Raw genomic sequence first — 18131 nt, 5'->3', positions numbered from 1 at the left:
ACACACTTTTGGACTAGTCCTTCACTAAAATAGCCCAGTGAGAAACAGTACTTTTTTTTTTTTTTTTCCTCTCAGTTGGTGACATTGCAACCCGAAATCACAACTCTGTTTTAGGTTCCTGGTGGTGCCTGCTTCCTCTTCTAGTTTGTTTAGTCACCGAATTCGATTCCTGTTGGCCGGTTACGCGCCTACAAACAGGCTTAGCGCTCTATTGAAATGCGTGAGGCTCCTTAACTCTTGTATAAACAGGTAAGGCGAAGGGGTGGGGCACGGATTGCGGGTTTCCCGGGGATGGGGATGGGGTGGGGGGGTTAGAGCCAAGTCCCCAGAGATCGGGCAGGGGTAAGGGAGGGCTTGGCCGCTGGTTTTTTTTTTTTTTTTTCTTTTAAAGGCAGTGTTTTTTGTTCCCTTTCTAGAAAACAGCTGTAACTTTAGGTCAGGGCGCATTAAAATGAGCCACTTCTGAACGAGCGGCGCCCAGGCCCCAGGCCCTGCTGCGAAGGCCCCGGCAAAGGTCAGGGTTTCGGCCGCGTGACGTTCCTTCCTGCGGCCGTCCGAGCGCTGCTGTGCCTCAGGTAAGGACGCTCTGGGAGGTACCCCCCTTCCGTAGGGCCCGCCGCGGGGCGGGCTGGGAGACCACCTGCTTACGTGGCTCGGGTACCCCGGGGGCGGCGGGGGAAAGAGCAGGCGTGAAGGCGGGGGTGGTGGTTCCAGCTGCTTGTGATTCAACTGCAGGTTCCTTATTCCTCAAACATGGTTCTGCTTCGTGCCTCTGAACGGCCCCAAGGGGGCCAGACGTCCGAGGACACATGTCCTCAGGTGGGGCAGGTGCCACTTCTGGGGCCGTTTCTGGATGTCAGAAGTGGATGTGACTTTTGGAGCCGGGGGAGGGAAGTCCGGCTGGTGAAGTCCCCAGATCTCTCCCATCCGGGCAGATTTTTTTTTTTTTTTTCTTTCTTAACCTTCAGCAAAGGTATCTGAGCTCCTAAAACAACAGGAATGTTGCACTGGCCTTTCGCCAGCGGAGGCTCAGCGAGCAGGATAAAATTTCAGTGCAGATTTACGGGAAGTTGCCGGTGTTGGGAGTAAAAATCTGGTTTGGTGAGTTTAAGGGAAGGGAGTAGACGAGAGACAACCTTGCTACTGTGAGGCGAATGGCCTCGGCCGGGGGAGGGCGGCGGGAGGAGGGACGAGGGGAACAGGGAAGAGCCCGGAGACCAGACGCCGAGCGCTCCCGGTGCGCAGCGCCCGACGCAGCCGGGCTCCCGGGGCCGCTCGCCTCCCGCCGCCGCCGGGGCTGCGGACCCCGCGCCGCTCGGCCCCTGGGATCGCCGCGCTTGCGGGCTCTCGGCTCCCGCCCGGAATTTAGCCCCCGAGAGCTGCCTTGCGGTTATCGCTCCTGCTTCCCGCTTTGGAATGTGCAGTTTGGGACGCTGAGAAGCCGGGGCTGGGGGAGTTGTCCTCGTGGAGAGCTGCTCTCCGCAGGTTTCCAGGGTTAAGACATTCTGACCAACTGGAATTCCCAGAGCCTGGGAGTTCAGCCTGAAACGATCTGTTGCTTTAAGCGGCGCAGTGGGGAGTAGCTGGACACTCCTTATTTTGGTTTTACATTAAAAAGAGGGAGGCCGAGAAGATGTGGTAGGTTACTTCCTAGCTGCGTAAATTGCTACCGGGCGGTGAATGGTGTTAATTTCTCAAGTGGGCGACTGCGAGTACATAACAAAGGTAAGGCGGTTTTTGGCACCCCTCCTAACTGCCTTCCCTTAATCTTACATCTGGGTCGCAGTTTTGAAAATTTTTTTTTCTTTTTCTCTCTTTAGCCCTGATCTCCCTCATGGTAATGCTCTCCTTCCAACTCTGGTCTGTTTAGTGGGGGAAGAGGTGGTTTATGAAAAGATTTTTTTAAAAAGCGTCAGCTTCTGGAAAAGCAGAAAATCCTACACAGTCAGCCCCGTCGTGTTCCTCTGCTGATGAAACCTTTTCCATATCAGAAACAGATTTTTTTTTTTTTCCACCCTTGAAAACACATGACTGGGCCATCCGGAGGCACAGGTGACTTTTAGAAGCAGATGATTAAAGTGAGGTTGAGGAAACATTCCTGACCGGCATCTGTCTCATTTAAGTGTTAAGACGGGGTGGGGGGGGGGGAATGAGGAGGGATCTCTCCAAAGGTAACCCTGAGCGGAGGAGGCTTAGCTGCTTAAAGTTACAGATTCAATCTGCCTAAAAGTGTAGGGCTGATGAATTATGACAGCTGACAAATCACCAGTCACCGGGTATTGAAGAAATCAGTTAAAATAAGCGAGGTGGAATTTTTTTTTTTTTCAAATAAATGATTCACTGTTTAATTAGGTAAAAGTTCATCTACTCTTGGATACTGTCCCAAGACATTTGGGGATGTGGCTTCTTTCTTGAGGCTTATCAGAGTGACAGAAAGATAGTGTCCTCAAGGTACGTAGGGGCCATCCTGGTTTTAATGAAAAATCAAGCAATTTTTTTTTTCTGGTGGCCTCTGAATGAGTCACTTTTTTGTCTTTAGCAAGAATGCAGATTAGAAATGTGTTCTTTATTTCTCCGACTTATTTCATTTAGCGAAAAAAAAAATGTGTTCTTTAAAAGTTTTCATGCTGGAGTCACACACATTTTTCAGGGGAGAGAAAGCAAAGCGTTGACAAACCAAACATGAAGTTTTAAGCACAGCTGCACGTAGACCAAGAGCATTTGAGAACTGCAGGTGCCCATTCGATTCTAACAGGTGAAAGGTTGTCAGTGGCCATGAGAGGCAAGAGAGATAAGACTTTGTGGGAGTTTGTGTTGCTATTAATTTAAACAACGATCTTGGTCAGATTGGTGGTCTGGAATCTTGGAGGGAAACAAAACCAACTCAGACTGAAAGGGAAACAGGAGGAGGAAGAGAAAGAAATGGTTTTTGTATCCATTCTTGTCCGCCTTGCCCTTCATTCATCCTGTTCTGATATGGATACCATTGGCCTCTTCGTCTTAATGACCACATATGGGAGAATGAGGAATCAGAAATTTCACAAAAGCCTAGCTTCATTATTTAAGTTCAAGATTTGTGAAATGAGGAAATAAGCAGAAGACAGCAAAGTGGTCAGCCTCCCTGTCCTGCTTCCATACCTGACCAGGCTCTTCGTAAATTCATGTTTGAGAGGTTTTTTTGAGCATATGTGGCAAATGAATCAAATTTGGAAGATATTTTAGCTTCCTCTTGGTTTAGGAGTTTTCTGAAACTTGTAGGATTGAAAATCTGGCGTCATCATTATACTCCGTCCCTATTGTTTTAATAGTCAACATATTTGTTTTTCATTCCCTCCTGCGCTGCTCTGGGCTAAATTTTGAAAGGATTTTGACCCAAATGGTTGGTGACATTGAAGATAGACTCAAGATGGAAAGCAAGGAAACTGCATCTGGACCTGTGTCCTATAGACTTGCTCTAACTCGTGTTTAAGACTACTCACTTTTTTTTTTTTTCCCCCTCACCTGATAAGAACGTTCAGGTTAGACTGCTCACTTTGGTTTATTAATAATGGAACCTGTTCTAGGTAATGTAAACATAGATTAGAAGGTTAAAGTAGATGAAATTATTATTATTATTCTTATTTTTACAAAATGCGTTTGCTTTCCAAATTCTATTCTTGATCTGAAGATTAAGATCAAGACTCCCAAATGATTGAGCTTTGACTGCTCTAGGAAAGTATTCGCCTATTTCAGGTAAGGATTCCACCGTCACATTTCCAGGCCCTTCTGATTTTTCAGGAATAGACAGGAATAGATACAGGGGTGCTGGTAGGACAAGAAGGGTCCCAAAATTGGACACGAGGTTCAAGTGAAACTGATTAGGTTTTCCCTGAGGACGCATAATCCTAGGGAAAAAAAAACTTACTCTGAAGAGGGCTTAAGTCTGGGATTCATAAGATTTAAAAAAAAGATGTGTTTTGCACTGAATCTAGAATTCATGTGCCAGACATTGAAGTTACAGGGAAAGACACATGCAGCTTCAAAAGTGGTTGTCAGAGTGGTTCCAAGTTAAAGGTTATTGGAATGTTTCAACTGCTGGCCTGATGAAGAGATATGTTTTTCCGCTTGGGAGTAGTTTCTGTGTCTTATGATGGTGCCGATCTTCTGGTTTCGTGTCGTAAGAGGTACGTGTTAGTCAAACAACCACCTGCTTAGAGTAATTGCTTCAAAGGAAACTGGAAAAAAGACTTTCAAGAAGGGCAGTGCAGGAATGACTTGGGTTATGAGGTAGGAGGCCCTTTACTTCTGCAAAGAACTGTCGTGAGAATGACAATAAGTAATTGTTCAGTTGCCACCTGAGGTTGTTGGAAACGTCTCAGGCTAGAGGGATTTAGGGGGAAAATGGCGCCCTGCCACTTTTTGCGTGTGGTCTGAAACGTCCTGTCAGGAAGACTTTCCTGAGGTGGTCTGTGCTGGATTTCTGACGGTTTCTGCTTCTCTCATAGCTGCTTCCCCTTCATTTCTGTCAGCATCCGTATGGGGGAGAAGAGACAGAGGGACAAATAATAATGTCTCCCCTAGCACCCGATGTGCCCCTTCTTTTTAGGAACTTTTATATTTTGTCCTGAAAAGGGGTGAGGGAGGAATTTTCTGGTAAAAGTAGTGGGGAGAGGGTGTCTGGAGGCGTACGTGGCCGAGAAACAGGTGAATTCCAAATACTGTTAGTAATGTGGAATGCCCTGGAAAGCTCTGGGGAGATTTATTAATGCCCTCAGACTGTTGAAGTGGTAACTGTAGGATTTAGGGCTCACCCCCCACCCCCACCTTTTGTAATTCAGATGCTCTTTCTACTCTGTAATAGATGGCTAATTCAGAAGGGTTCGAGATATTTTTCCTTGGTAGGACCCTCAGGAAACGGATTACAAAAGGCAGACTCTCAACCCTGTTAACTGCCTTTTCTCTGCTTTCTGCCCTGGTTTAAGGACACCTAAAAAAAAAAAAAAAAATCACAGCTCAGTTTATGTAGCTTCTATGTATGATATGAGCATTCTGTTTCGTTGTTGTGACTATTCTGTTGGTGTCATCGTGGGAACTTCGTTTGTGCAGAAATGATTCGTAGGTGTGTTTAGACGTATGCAGTTTATCCGTTTGTAAAATACGAAACTTCAGTAAGCTGATACTCCGCAAGAATTGAGTAACAGTAGCGTACGGTTGTTCTTGGGATAAACCCTATCCTGTTGTAGGAGTGGAATCATTTTAGAAATCAGAAGTACAATCTCTACCTTTCTGAAGGCCATTTAAGAGAGATGACATCAGGAGAGGAGGACAAAGGGCTGGCGTAACCCTGAAAACCCTCTGTGATTTGGGCAAAGTGTCAGTCCTTTCATCTCAGCAGATGCCTGGGAGCACCAAGTACATACTTGATTTATAAGTTACAGCCGTTCACATTAATCAAGAAGACTCGAGTCATGCTGTTTGTCTTTGGGGATACTGTACTTTTGTGGTTCTTAGGAACACGATGGCCCAGTACCAGGAGCAATGGTAGGTACCCCGTGTGTATATGTCGAACGGAACGGGAGTTGCTGATAGTTGCAGCTTCCTCATTGTGCTTTGCTTTGGTTAAGGGTCAGCTTGCCTCCTGTTCCTCCACCAGCTGGGGAGAAAGAGAGCGTGATAATTGGGTAATCCATACATGGGCAAGCAGGGGTTAACTGTGTGTCCCAATGGGCAGTGGTTGGGGTACAATGAATGTGGGGCATTGTACCCTGAAGCAGGAACAGGATGCCTCTCCACCTGACCAAGGAAATGCCAACCTGTAAAAATTAGAATAAAAATATTTACCTTTCAGAGCGCCGAGAGCCAGCTCCATGATCTTTGTCTAGCATTTCACGTTGTGCCAAAAGGAAAAAAAAAAAAGATATTTAATAAAATTAGAATTTTTTTTCCAGGTGCTTCTTTGAGATCAATTTGGTTACAATTCTGAAAATCTTTATTTGAGCCTTTCACGCTTAGGTCAAATATTCATGTTTCTAAAAGTAAGGATCCACGCGCATGATGATAATACTATGATTTTCGAAAAGAGAGCTTAATTGATATTTCTTTCTGTTTGTTGTCATTTATTTTTAAAAATAATACCATGGTCTTTGGTACATACACCAAGGTCTTGCCAAGATTAGGCTCATCTTCTCAGTAGGCTTCCCAAGACAAAGTTGCCTTTGTGTGATTGTAACAGGGAAGATTTGGTGGCATAGGAAACTCAATGGGGAGTGCAACTTATTATTAACAGAAAAGTCAATGGCCTGATCTGTGCACGTGTGTGTGTGTGTGTGTGTGTGTGTTTACTCTCCCAGCCGGTATCTATGATATATTTCTCCATGCAGATGATCTCACCATGGTAGACTTTCCCAGGGAGGAATGTGGTGGTTAGGAATTTTCCTTGGAGTTCAGTTAGATTAGAGAAGACAAAAGCTGCCACATGCTGACACAGAAGAGAGTTCATCTCTGTGGACTAATCTGTTCTCAAGGTGATCAGCAAAATTTGGGCACATGTGGAAAGAAAGAAAAGGTGGTTAGCCAGAGTGAAAACACCAGTTTGAGGGGAAAGGGATGACAGTGGCGCTAACTTCAAACTCCTTGGCAGAACAACTAGGAATATGGACTGCCTCGACTCACATCCTGGATGTGCCATTTAGGAGCCAAGGGAATTTAGGCGGTTACCTAAAAGCAAAACAAAACTAGAAAAACTCTCTCCGTGACTCAATTTTCCTAGTTGTAAAATGCCCACCTTACAGGGCTGTTGTAAGGAATAACAAGATTACTGTGTAAGCAGAGCTTGGTATGGCGCTGGGCATGAAGTCAACATAATATGGCGCTGGGCATGAAGTCAATATGGCGCTAGGCGTAAAGTCAGTATAATGTGGTGCATAGTGAACGTGTTAGGTGTGTGTACCTTGTATTTGTGATGTATTTCTGCATTTGAATTCTTATCTCACCACCTTCCTTCACATAAGTATTTTCTTTCTTGACCTCTTCTGGGGGTTGGAATCCAGGACTCCCTTCCTAACCTCAGTCTATGGCTTTGACCAAGTGCCAGTTGCCTATTTTGCTAAGTTACTAAGTTTGCTAAGGTGCTATTTTGTTTTTTTTTTTTGTTTTTTTTTTTTTAAAGATTTTATTTATTTATTTGACAGAGAGAAATCACAAGTAGACGGAGAGGCAGGCAGAGAGAGAGAGAGGGAAGCAGGCTCCCTGCTGAGCAGAGAGCCCGATGCGGGACTCGATCCCAGGGCCCTGAGATCATGACCCGAGCCGAAGGCAGCGGCCTAACCCACTGAGCCACCCAGGCGCCCCTAAGGTGCTATTTTGTTAAGTTGCATTTTGTTTTTGTATCTTAGTTGTGTGGGGAAATGCTACTTAGAATCCCCAAGGTACACTTTTTTCTCTCTCTAGGTAATCGAAAGATGTTGATTGGAAACCAAAGGAATAGTAACTGTTCTCTCTGTTGGTGAGAGACCAACAGGTGTCCTGCTGGAAGCTGAGTATGGATTCTCAGAAATGGTGGGGCTCCTGGCTGGCTCAGTGGATAGAGCATGTAACTCTTGATCTCGGGGTTGTAGGTTCAAGCTCCACATTGGGTGTACAGGTTCCTTAAAAAAATAAAATCTCTAAAAAAATAAATTCTCAGAAAGGGCTAATGCAAAATAGAAATACTCTGTGTAAAAAACCCAAAATACATCAGACTTAAGTAGTTACTATTATGACTTTCGTTGGTTAGTATTAGCTAGTCATAATCATAATGTATGATATGGGCCTTTCTTAGAACTACTGCAGTAGGGCATCTGGGTGGCTCACTTGGTTAAGCAACTGCCTTCGGCTCGGGTCATGATCCTGGAGTCCCCAGATCGAGTCCTGCATTGGGCTCTAGCTCAGCGGGGAGTCTGCATCTCCCTCTGAACTTCTCCCCTCTCATGCTCTCTCTCACTGTCTCTCAAATAAATAAAATCTAAAAAAAAAAAAAAAAAACCCCAAAAAAGAAAACAAACAAAACCAAAAAACCCAAAGAAACTGCTGTGGTACCTTATCTGTATATTTCTCATGGCATTTTGTATCTCTGACTTTTGTATATTCACTGTTTTCTCTACCAAACACAGATTAGGTTCTTTGGAGAGAGGATTCAGGTCTGAATAATATTTGTATTCCTCCGTGTCTGTTGAGTGCCTAATAAATAAGAATTTCTTAGCCCAGAGATGCCTGGGTGGCTCAGTCGGTTAAGTACCTGCTTTGGGCTCAGGTCATGATCCCAGGGTTCTGGGATCAAGCCCCACATTGGGCTCCCTGGTTGGCAGGGAGCCTGCTTCACCCGCTCCCTCTGCCTCCTGCTCCCCCTAGTTGTGCTGTCTCTCTCTCTCTGACAAATAAAATCTTAAAAAAAAAAAAAAAAAAGGAATTTCTTAGTCCAGATACATTGCCATCTAAAATAATGGCATATTTGCATTCCATGGTTATGTATCATACTTTTTTTTTCTTTAAGTAAGCTCTACCCCCCAATGTGGGGCTTGAACTCAGGACCCTGACATCAAGAGTTCTGTGCTCTGTGGACTAAGCCAGCCAGGCACCCTGATTATACATACTTAATTGCGTGACTTCTTTTTCTCCCCACAAGCATTTTACCCCAGATTGTTAAATAGCAGGGCTGAGCCCTAAGAGAAGCCCTATCCACAGTCCAGCCTCTGAAAGTACTGTGGGATGGGGGAGGCCAGGGGTAAAAGGGGGGGGATGAATTTTTACAATGTGCCCCTTGCCTTGTTTAAAAGTTTATATTTCTTTTTTCCACTCTTTAATATCCTTTAAAAAGCTCAGACCTGTTACTAGGTAACTCTGAGAAGGTGAAGTGCAGTTGTTCAAAATTAGGAGATCTTTATTAGCTGATTTATTAGGAAAAAATGCATTTTCCCCAAATTAGGGGAAGTGAACAGAGTGATCCAAGAGAGGAAATAAAGTCAGGTGAATGCATAGACCCCGTGAGCTGCAGTGGTGTGGTTTCGTCCGTGGGCTGGCGCTGTCCTCTTGGCCAAGGAAGAGTGGTGACGGAGGACAGATGATTGAGAAGTGTTGAGAGAATTGCTTCTAGTGAAATCCTATTTGCAAAGGGGATCCAGTAACAAGTTAGGTCTTCCCACTTGGTGTGAACAATAGTTTGGCTCAGGCGCCTCCTCTGCTCTTTGCCCTTCATTGTGGGTTCCAGGATCTACCTTAGGTTCTATGTAGATCTGCCAGTGAGGAAAACAGAACCTGCCAGCTCGGATTTGCACTGTGTCCTTATAGTTCTGCTGTCCACAGAGATGGCACGCCCAGCGCTGAGCCCAAGCCTGGGAAGGCAGGGATTTCGGAATAGCTTCCCAGTCCCCTTCCCAGAGAGGACCTAGGAGGAATCCCTCCCCAGTGGTATCTGTAGGAGGCACACAGGCCCTGAAATTAGTGGTAACACCCATGTTCTCACACATCCTCGTATTTTGTCACGAGCCTTATCCTTTCCCCACTGACTAGATCTACTCCATGAACTAAGCAGTCATTGGAACTGTAAAGTCAGCTTTTCTGTTCCCCTTGCTTGCCCCTTTGCTCTCACCCCTACACTGTTCTTGACACAGTGTCTGGAAGGATTTTTTTTTAAGAAAGATGTTTAATTAATAATTTATTTGAGAGAGAGCATGTGTGAGTGCAAGGTAGGTAGGCAGAGGGAGAGGGAGAGGGAGAATCTCAAGTAGATTCCGTGCTGAGTGCAGATCCCACCGCAGGACTCGAGCTCATGACCCTGAGATCATGATCAAAATCAAGAGTTGGCGCTTAACTGACTGAGCCACCCAGACACCCCTAGAAGCATTATTTTATTATTATTATTATTAGATTTTATTTATTTGAGAGAGAGAGAGAGAGATCACTAGTGGGGGGGAAGGGTAGAGAGAGAAGCAGACTCCCTGCTGAGCAGGGAGCCCAGTGCGGCACTTGATCCCAGGACTCTGGGATCATGACCTGAGCCAAAGGCAGACGCTTAACTGATTGAGCCACCCAGGCGCCCTAGAAAGATTATTTTAAAACAAGTCAGATCATGTCAGTCCCCTGCTGAGATGCCCCTCTCCAGCTCACTTGAAGCCAGTGAGGATAAGTATTTCTAGTCCTATAACCTCTTTAACTTCACCTCCTATCACTCATTCCCTTACTCACTCTGCTTTAGCCACTGTCTCATGCCTCAGGGCCTTTGCACTGGCTGTTTCCTCTCGGAACCATTTCCCCCAAATACTTGCATGGCTCACTTTTTCATGTTTTTCAAGTCTTTGTTCTTCCTCCTTTTATCTAAAATAGTACTTTGTACTTCCTGTTGGCACTCAGAACATCTATCTATCTCCATCCCCTTTGGTACTTTTAGCATGCTGTATGATGATACAGTTCATTTTCTCTTCCCACTACAATGTCTGCTTCATTTATCGATATATCCCAAGTACCTTTGGGTGGAGTCTGCCACAAAGTAGGTAGTCAGTAAATATTTGTTAAATGAATGAATAAAACACACAGGCTTTTGCACAGCCCAAGTATGACTGAAAATTTAGTATAACTTGAGTGTTTTACTCAAAATACAGCACAAACACATCTTTCTGAATAAGCCTGATTTTCTCCCAGACCTCCCCTAGCAAGCTGCCATATTTTCTTTGGTTTCTTTATTTTCTGTGCCACCCGGAGCCTGTGATGGAGGCTGATGACTAAGGAAAGAGCAAGGCAGGGCCGAGGGTGGGGGTGGCGTAATCATTTCAGAACGGTGCCATTTCCAAATCAAAGCCTCGTCTTTAGCAATCTTTTTGTGATTTCCATCTAATTCTTACAGCCCTGTTTTGAACCTGTCTTGTGAATTACATGCCCTACAGATAATTACACTTGTCTAACTCCTGTTATTATGCAGCTTATTACTTTTTTCTATTGTCATGTAATTATAATTAATGATTGTTCTAGAAGTAACTGTCAAGTGTTTTTTTTTGTTTTTTTTTTTTTTTAATTATCTCGTTTGACCTTTGAGATTTTGCCAAATGTCTCTTGCTGTTCTAGGACTCCATCTTGCTTTTTCTTGATTGCAGAGCTCACTGAGCTGTTGTGCCTTGTCAGGGCACGCAAGGAGAGTGGTAGTGTCATTGTCTCTGTCTTTAATATTTTCCCATCACTTTTGCACAAAACCTCGCTCTTGCCTTTTACTGAGTGGCTAACGACTCTCTGATCTGTCGTACTTGAGCTCTAGCCTCGTTGTGTCCCTTTGCATGGTTAACTTGGTTTGGCAAAACTGCGCTTCATGGTGCTTGGTGGCATAGCTCTCTGTGCGTCCACTTGCCTTTTTTTGGAGCTGTCACATGCCATCGGAAGGAGCTTCTCCAATGGCTGGTAGAATCCTGTGATTCCTAGGCTTGGAAACACTAGAACTGGTCATGAAGGTGGGTATATACTCCATCCCACAGGGTTCTTTGCATTTAAAAAAAAAAAAAAAAAAGGAGGCAACAGTATATAAATTCTGCTGAAGGTACATGAAGATCCTGGATTATTCACTTTGGAGCTTTGTTGATCGTGGCTTGTGGCCGAATTAGAATTATTTGGATCTTTTTCACTTCCAAGTTGACTTGGAAGCTGTCATCACAATTGATAGTCACTGAGAAATTGGCTGAGGAATTAAAAAAAAACTAAATATACTTATTAAGCAGCTAATAATGGTAGTATTTCCTGCAGATCATTTTATTCCTTACTACATGCACAGAATGGGACATGAAAAACAAGCAGCCCATAAATGTTACATTAAACTTATTTTAACAATCTACTAGGTAGACCATGTTGGTGTGATTATTTATGAGTTAGAAAAATTTATCAAAATGAACTGTTTTTTCAAAGTTCATTTATCAAAATAAACTAAACTGGTTTAAACCAGACATCAAAAGACCGATTTTTCTTAGGTAGACACAGACTCAGCTGTTACTTAGGACATAGCTGCTGTGTACCTGACCCTGGGTCCCAGGCCTGCAGGGGAGGATAGAAGTTCTCTGCCTCCTGGCTTCCTTTGGGGTGGAGATGGGATTTGGTACTCTTGAGGAACTACCCAGAACTAGATTATAGTAGGTGGGACTCTCCGAGCTGGGTGGTCCAAGAAGTCTCCTCTGGGGAAGTGGGTGCTGAAGGGATCTAATGGACAGGAGGATCGCTGGATGGATTTATGAAGATCCTGAGGCTGAGAAAAGCTTGGCACGTTGGAGGTCATAAAGAAGGCCACTGTGGCTGGAGTGCTGGAGGGAAGGGCAGAGTGGTGTGAGGTAGGGATTTAGGGGTTACTGAGACCAAGAGTAGGTAGGCTTTTCAAGACCATGGGAAAGAGTTGGCATTTTGTTTCTCTTGAGCCCAGTGGAAAGCCATGAAAGGGGATTTGCTAGTGAGAAGATAAGTGACTATTAGGTGAAGATGGGATTGGAGGGACGTTGTCCCAGAGGACAGGCAAGAAAGGCTTGTGGCTGAGGTAATTGGGTAACCCCAATTAACAGTTGACTGTGTGCGATTCTTCTGTGTTCCTCCTCCCGGGTTCACAATGTCTGCTCAGCAGTGGTGGGAGTCTCACCATCTGGTGGAAACAGCAAGATTTGGTGATGGCCTGGATGGAGGGGTGAGGGAAGGAATGAGGATTCTGGCTTGAGTTGCCGGGTGCCAGGGCCGGGGCTGGGGTGGGGAGACTGAAGGTTTGAGGGGGGCAGAGGGACTCAAGCACTCTGGTTTGGGCAGGTTTACTGAGATACCTGCCTGTGAAACTTCCCAGGGCGACGTTCAGTTCCCTTTCGTATCCAGCGCCATCGGTGAAACAGGCATCTCTTCTGGGCAGCTGTTTTGTATTTTAGTTTTTCTCTTTCTCACTGGGGCTCAATGTGCAAATACAGGTTAGGTGTGTGACCTATTTATATATCCCAAATGACGAAATAGCGTTCTAGCACCAATATCTACCATGAATGGAAAAATGATGGTGGGGCTGGTGGGTTAACATTAAAAAAAAATCTTGGGGCTCCTGGTTCAGTGGGTAGAGCAGGTGACTCTTGATGTTGGGATGGTGAATCAAGCCCCTATTGGGTGTAGAGATTACTTTAAAATCTTAAATTTTTTTTTTTAAATTTTAAGTATAGTTTCAGCCATCAAAGATCTCTTCTAATTCAAATTAATCCTATATATATTTAAAATTTTAATATTGAGTGCTTGACATTTGCATTATATAGTTAACATGTTAATGTATAATAAATATATATGCCAAGATAATTAAATATATACTTATATATAATATATAATATTATATTGTATTATTATATTATAATTGTATTATAAATATAATGTATGTTATATATAATATATATTAAAAATATACGCCAAGATAATTAAATATATATTTATATATAATATATTATTATATAATTAAAATTATAATTATATTATTATAAATATATTTTATATAATATATATAAAATATATATGCCAAGATAATATATATTTAATATAGAAAACATATTTAATTCACATTGGTGACACATTTAATTCACCAATGTGAATTAAATATGTACCAATCATTAAATAATATTTAATATTGAAAACTAAGTGTAAGTCATACATGAACAAAGATTCATCCCATATTACAAAAGATAAAAATACAGGTTGGAACTGGATTTTGTTGTGAGTTACAGCCATTAGGGGCATGCAGATTCTTGCTGTAAATGTTGACCCTTTTTAAAAAAATGGATCCATTTAGAACATGCGCATATATTTCTTGTCTCTTCTTACCTCACATTACAAAGGGTCCTCTGCACTTCTGCATATTATGTAAGTGGAAACTGAAAGCCTGTATAGACACACTTTAAATTACATTGTGAAAGGCTGATTTGTATCTCTAGCAAACCCATTTTTTGGACTTGTAGAGCAAGCACTAGGGGTATGATTACAAATAAGGCATCCGGCTTTTGGAGCTTTGAGGAATGGGAAGCTTTATCTGTTCTAGTACCATCACTGCTGGTCCTTCTCCCCGACCAGTGGTTTTTCTAAAAAGAAAAAAAAAAAAGGCACTTTTAAATCTGTAGAAATAAAATGCTATGAAAAACATAAGTCCAAAAAAGCAATGTTTTAAAAAGTCCTGAATTTAAATTAGGGGTGGGTGGGTAGAGGTGGTAGAAGAGGTTACCATGGATGGTGGATGGTGTTTTGTAATCATGGCTCTAGAAACCATCAACGGCTGTAGCCTTGCATTCTGGTGTGTCAACACCCATGGAGCCCATGAGGCGTGATCAAATTTATTATTGCTTAATGGGCCAAGTGATGTGGTTTGGGTTTATGCACAAGATGGGTCACTTTCCAAAAGGGTATGTAGTGTCATTTGTTTAAATTCTGTTTTTAATAAGACAGACTTTGGCGAGGAGCTGCTATGATGTGTATTCTCTATAATCACATAGAGAAAGAAGGAGGCGAGGCTTGCGCTGGGTAATTGCTGAACAGCTATCTGTAACTAAATATTTGAAGTTGAAATTTACAAACAGAAAGTAATAGTGGCTCATAATGATGGCTGACTTTGAAAGAGCACTTCCTGTATGCCAGGCATGGCCTTAATCAATCAACAGAACTACCCCTAAGAGAAAGTCCTACTGTTACCCACATTGGGCAGATGTGGAAATGAGGCACTATGGGGTCAAGCAACTTGCCCAGAGTAAAGCATCGCCAGGATTTAGACTGTTGCAAAGCTGCCTACATGAGGTCAGCTTTGGGAAAACCCACACACCAGGACCCAGTTTCTCACCAAGATTTGCCACTGGCTGAGCAGTTAAGTGACCTTGGACATGGCACTTCACCTTACTGGCTTTCAGTTTCTTTGCCTTTAAAATTAGATAGAAAGGAGGGAAGAGTTGGGATTAGTCATGTTTTGCGCAACCCCAGATTTCTCTACGTCCTCTTACTTGCATGGTTCAGATCTGTTAAAGTGTCTAAAGGGAGGATCAGGGTGGTAGGGGTAAATGGCCGGGAGGGAGTTGAGTTAGAAGGGCAGTCACTCTGGCGTTGAATCACAGGAGGAAAACTGCTAGGTTAGGTGGCTTGCCTGCATCTCGCACACTTCTTACAGACTTGATTCTTGATTCCTAAATCCCATTTGGGTTAGAGAATATTGCTGGCATATAGCATAGTTCGAGACCAGTGCTTCTCTGCTGGGGAGGACTGTCCTCCAGGAGACTTTTGGCAATGTCTACAGACATAATTGGTTGCCACCATTGGGAAGGGGTGGGTTGCTACCAGCACTTAAAAAGACCAGGGGTGCTGCTTAACAATTTGCAATGAACAGGATAGCCCCTCACAACACACAGTTAGTTATTGGTCCCCAAATGTCAGTAATGCCAAGGTTGGGAAATGTTCATCTAGAGGAGTCTTTGCTCTCCACAACCATACATACAACTTGAACAGACTGTTTTTTCCTTTACTTTTTGTTTTTGTTTTTTTGAGCAAGTGAGAAAGAGGGGGAGAGACAGAGAGAGAGAGAGCGAGCGAGCGCGCGCACCTGCAAACAGGGTGGTGGGGAGGGGCAAAGGGAGATGAAGAGAATATTACGCAGGCTCCATGCTCAGTGGGGCTCAATCTCACGATCCTGAGATGATCTGAGTGGAAATTAAGAGTTGGCTGCCTAACCGACTGAGCCACCCAGGTGCCCCTATTTCTTCCTTTAGGTCTTAACACCTCTCTCCTTTTTGAAGGTTCAGGGTCAGAGAAGGGATTTGGGGGAGAAGGTTAGGACAAAGTTGAGCTAAACTCTCTTCTTAGGATGCAATTGTTTGTGTCAGCACCCCAAGTTTGGAAAAATCCCCAATTAATGATTTAGTTTTCTCTTTGCCAATGGTTCAGTGATTAATGTTAGTCACTGCACTCCCTTCCCAGATTCTGAGAATTTTTCCTTAGATGCTACTAATGTCACTCAAGTACATACCTTTGTTGGGCTTTTATTTATTTTTATTTTAAAATTTTTTAGAGGTGTCTTGGCATTTATAAATTTCTAACAGAGCTGGGCTTTGAGAAAGTTTGTTGGAATCTCTCCAGATCTAAAGATGCCTTCAGTTGAAAGCTTTAGGTTAAGTAGAATGAAAATGTCCTATGTTTTATTGGGGCTGGATCTTAAATTCATTTAAAAGGGAAAATCCTTAGACAATCCTTTAAGCTCCAGAGAGAGAAGATCTCTATTAACTAAATAAGTACCAGGATATAGGCACACTGTCAACAGCCTTGGAAAGACAACAAACATTCAAAGATGGCTAGAAATGAACTCTGTGCACTAGACTGACATTTTCCTGTGAAGAAACATTTTTGTCGGAGCGCCTGGGTGGCTCAGTGGGTTAAGCCGCTGCCTTTGGCTCAGGTCATGATCTCAGAGTCCTGGGATCGAGTCCCGCATCGGGCTCTCTGCTCAACAGAGAGCCTGCTTCCCCCTCTCTCTCTCTCTGGCTGCCTCTCCGTCTACTTGTGATTTCTCTCTGTCAAATTAATAAATAAAATCTTTAAAAAAAAAAAAAAAGAAACATTTTTGTCAATAGATGATGCCGTGTAGATTTGGGGAAGAAAGATAAATGCATTTAGATCTGCAGTTGTTCCTAACTGAGGGAAGCTTTGTTCACCTCATTACCATAAGAAATTAATTACACTTGTGAAATAGCCTCTGTGTTATGCCAGGTCCGGTCATGTAGGGTAATTCTTGGAATTTCTAGTTACAGCTCTTTGAACGCCAGTTAGATACAAGATCCTAGATGCCGTTATCTCTACACACCCAGACATGATCGGTCCACGATGAGGGAGTTCATTCAAATTGGGGGGAACGTCTCTCCATTTCCCTGTCTTCTATCTTAAGGAACAGCTTGTTCCACAATTGCCTGCCCTCCAAAGCTAACTTCCAGGCTTCTAAGATGTAGCTAATTTAACCACACCTTGGCCCTCTAGTCCCTTCAGGCTTTTGACGTTTGAGTTCTTTTTTTTTTTTTTCATCAAGTATGCTCCACACCCAGTGTGGGGCTTGAACTCATGACCCTGAGATCGAGAGTCACATGCTCTACTGACTGAGCCAGCCAGTTGCCCCTTGAGTTCTATTTTATCTCAGTCTTCATCTTTCTGTTTTTAAGAGACATAGGTCTTAACATGGAAAGTTAACACCCAGTGCTTGATTACTTTAGTTGTTCCTCATGGTATTTTACATATACACATATATATGTGTATATTATATACACACATATACATATGTATGTAATATACACACATACATTATATATGTATATACACATATATACATATATATACATGTGTGTATAGCATATATGTATGTAAGATATGTATATATAAAATTCATGATATCTTTATGCTGGACCATTTAAGATGTTCTGTGGCTTTTCCCAAGTCTTGAATAATGCTTTTAAGTTTGCTTACAGAACTATTCTTGAAAATCCAATGTGTTTTGTTGGCCATTTTGGTAATAACAGCTCTAGCCATTTATTCACTGAATGTATGTAGGTTTTATACTAGGCATTGCAAAATGGGTAAGAAGTAGTTTGGGTTCTTTTTTTTTTTTTTAAGATTTTATTTATTTATTTGACAGACAGAGATCACAAGTAGGCAGAGAGGCAGGCAGAGAGAAAGGAAGGGAAGCAGGCTCCCCACTGAGCAGGGAGCCCGATGTGGGGCTCGGTCCCAGGACCCTGGGATCATGACCTGAGCAGAAGGCAGAGGCTTTAACCCACTGAGCCACCCAGGCACCCCAGTACTCTGGATTCTTAAGGAGCTCATAGACAAGGTGAAACATATAAATCAACAAAAAAGGTCTTTTGTTCTTTCTAGAATAGAGAGGTATTTACTTTTTCATTGATCTGCTGAAAACTATTTTATGCCTACATTTATCTTCTAGAAATAAGAAAAGATCTGTTTTCAAGGAGCTTATGGTCAGGTATGGACAGATGGACATATTAAAAATGAAATATTCTAGATACTACTGGAATCAGTAGGATCATTTTCACCTCAAGAGGCATTAGAGGGAAAGAAGGAGATGTTTAGGGAACTCCTCATAAAAATAAGACTTTTAATGTATTTAACAT

The 18131-nt window shown here is 43.0% G+C and overlaps 1 long non-coding RNA gene across 1 annotated transcript; it reads left to right on the top strand.

Moving 5' to 3' along the window:
- Positions 1–7881, top strand: LOC116585013. The gene is made up of 4 exons (XR_004283423.1): positions 1–249; positions 417–575; positions 1821–7106; positions 7334–7881. It is a non-coding gene; the product is annotated as an uncharacterized LOC116585013 (long non-coding RNA).
- Positions 7882–18131: the final 10250 nt, after the last annotated feature.

Source organism: Mustela erminea, chromosome 2, assembly GCF_009829155.1.
Source record: "Mustela erminea isolate mMusErm1 chromosome 2, mMusErm1.Pri, whole genome shotgun sequence".
NCBI classification, from domain to species: Eukaryota; Metazoa; Chordata; class Mammalia; order Carnivora; family Mustelidae; genus Mustela; species Mustela erminea.
Note: the sequence above shows the minus strand (reverse complement) of the source record. Positions and strands in the feature narration are given on the sequence as shown.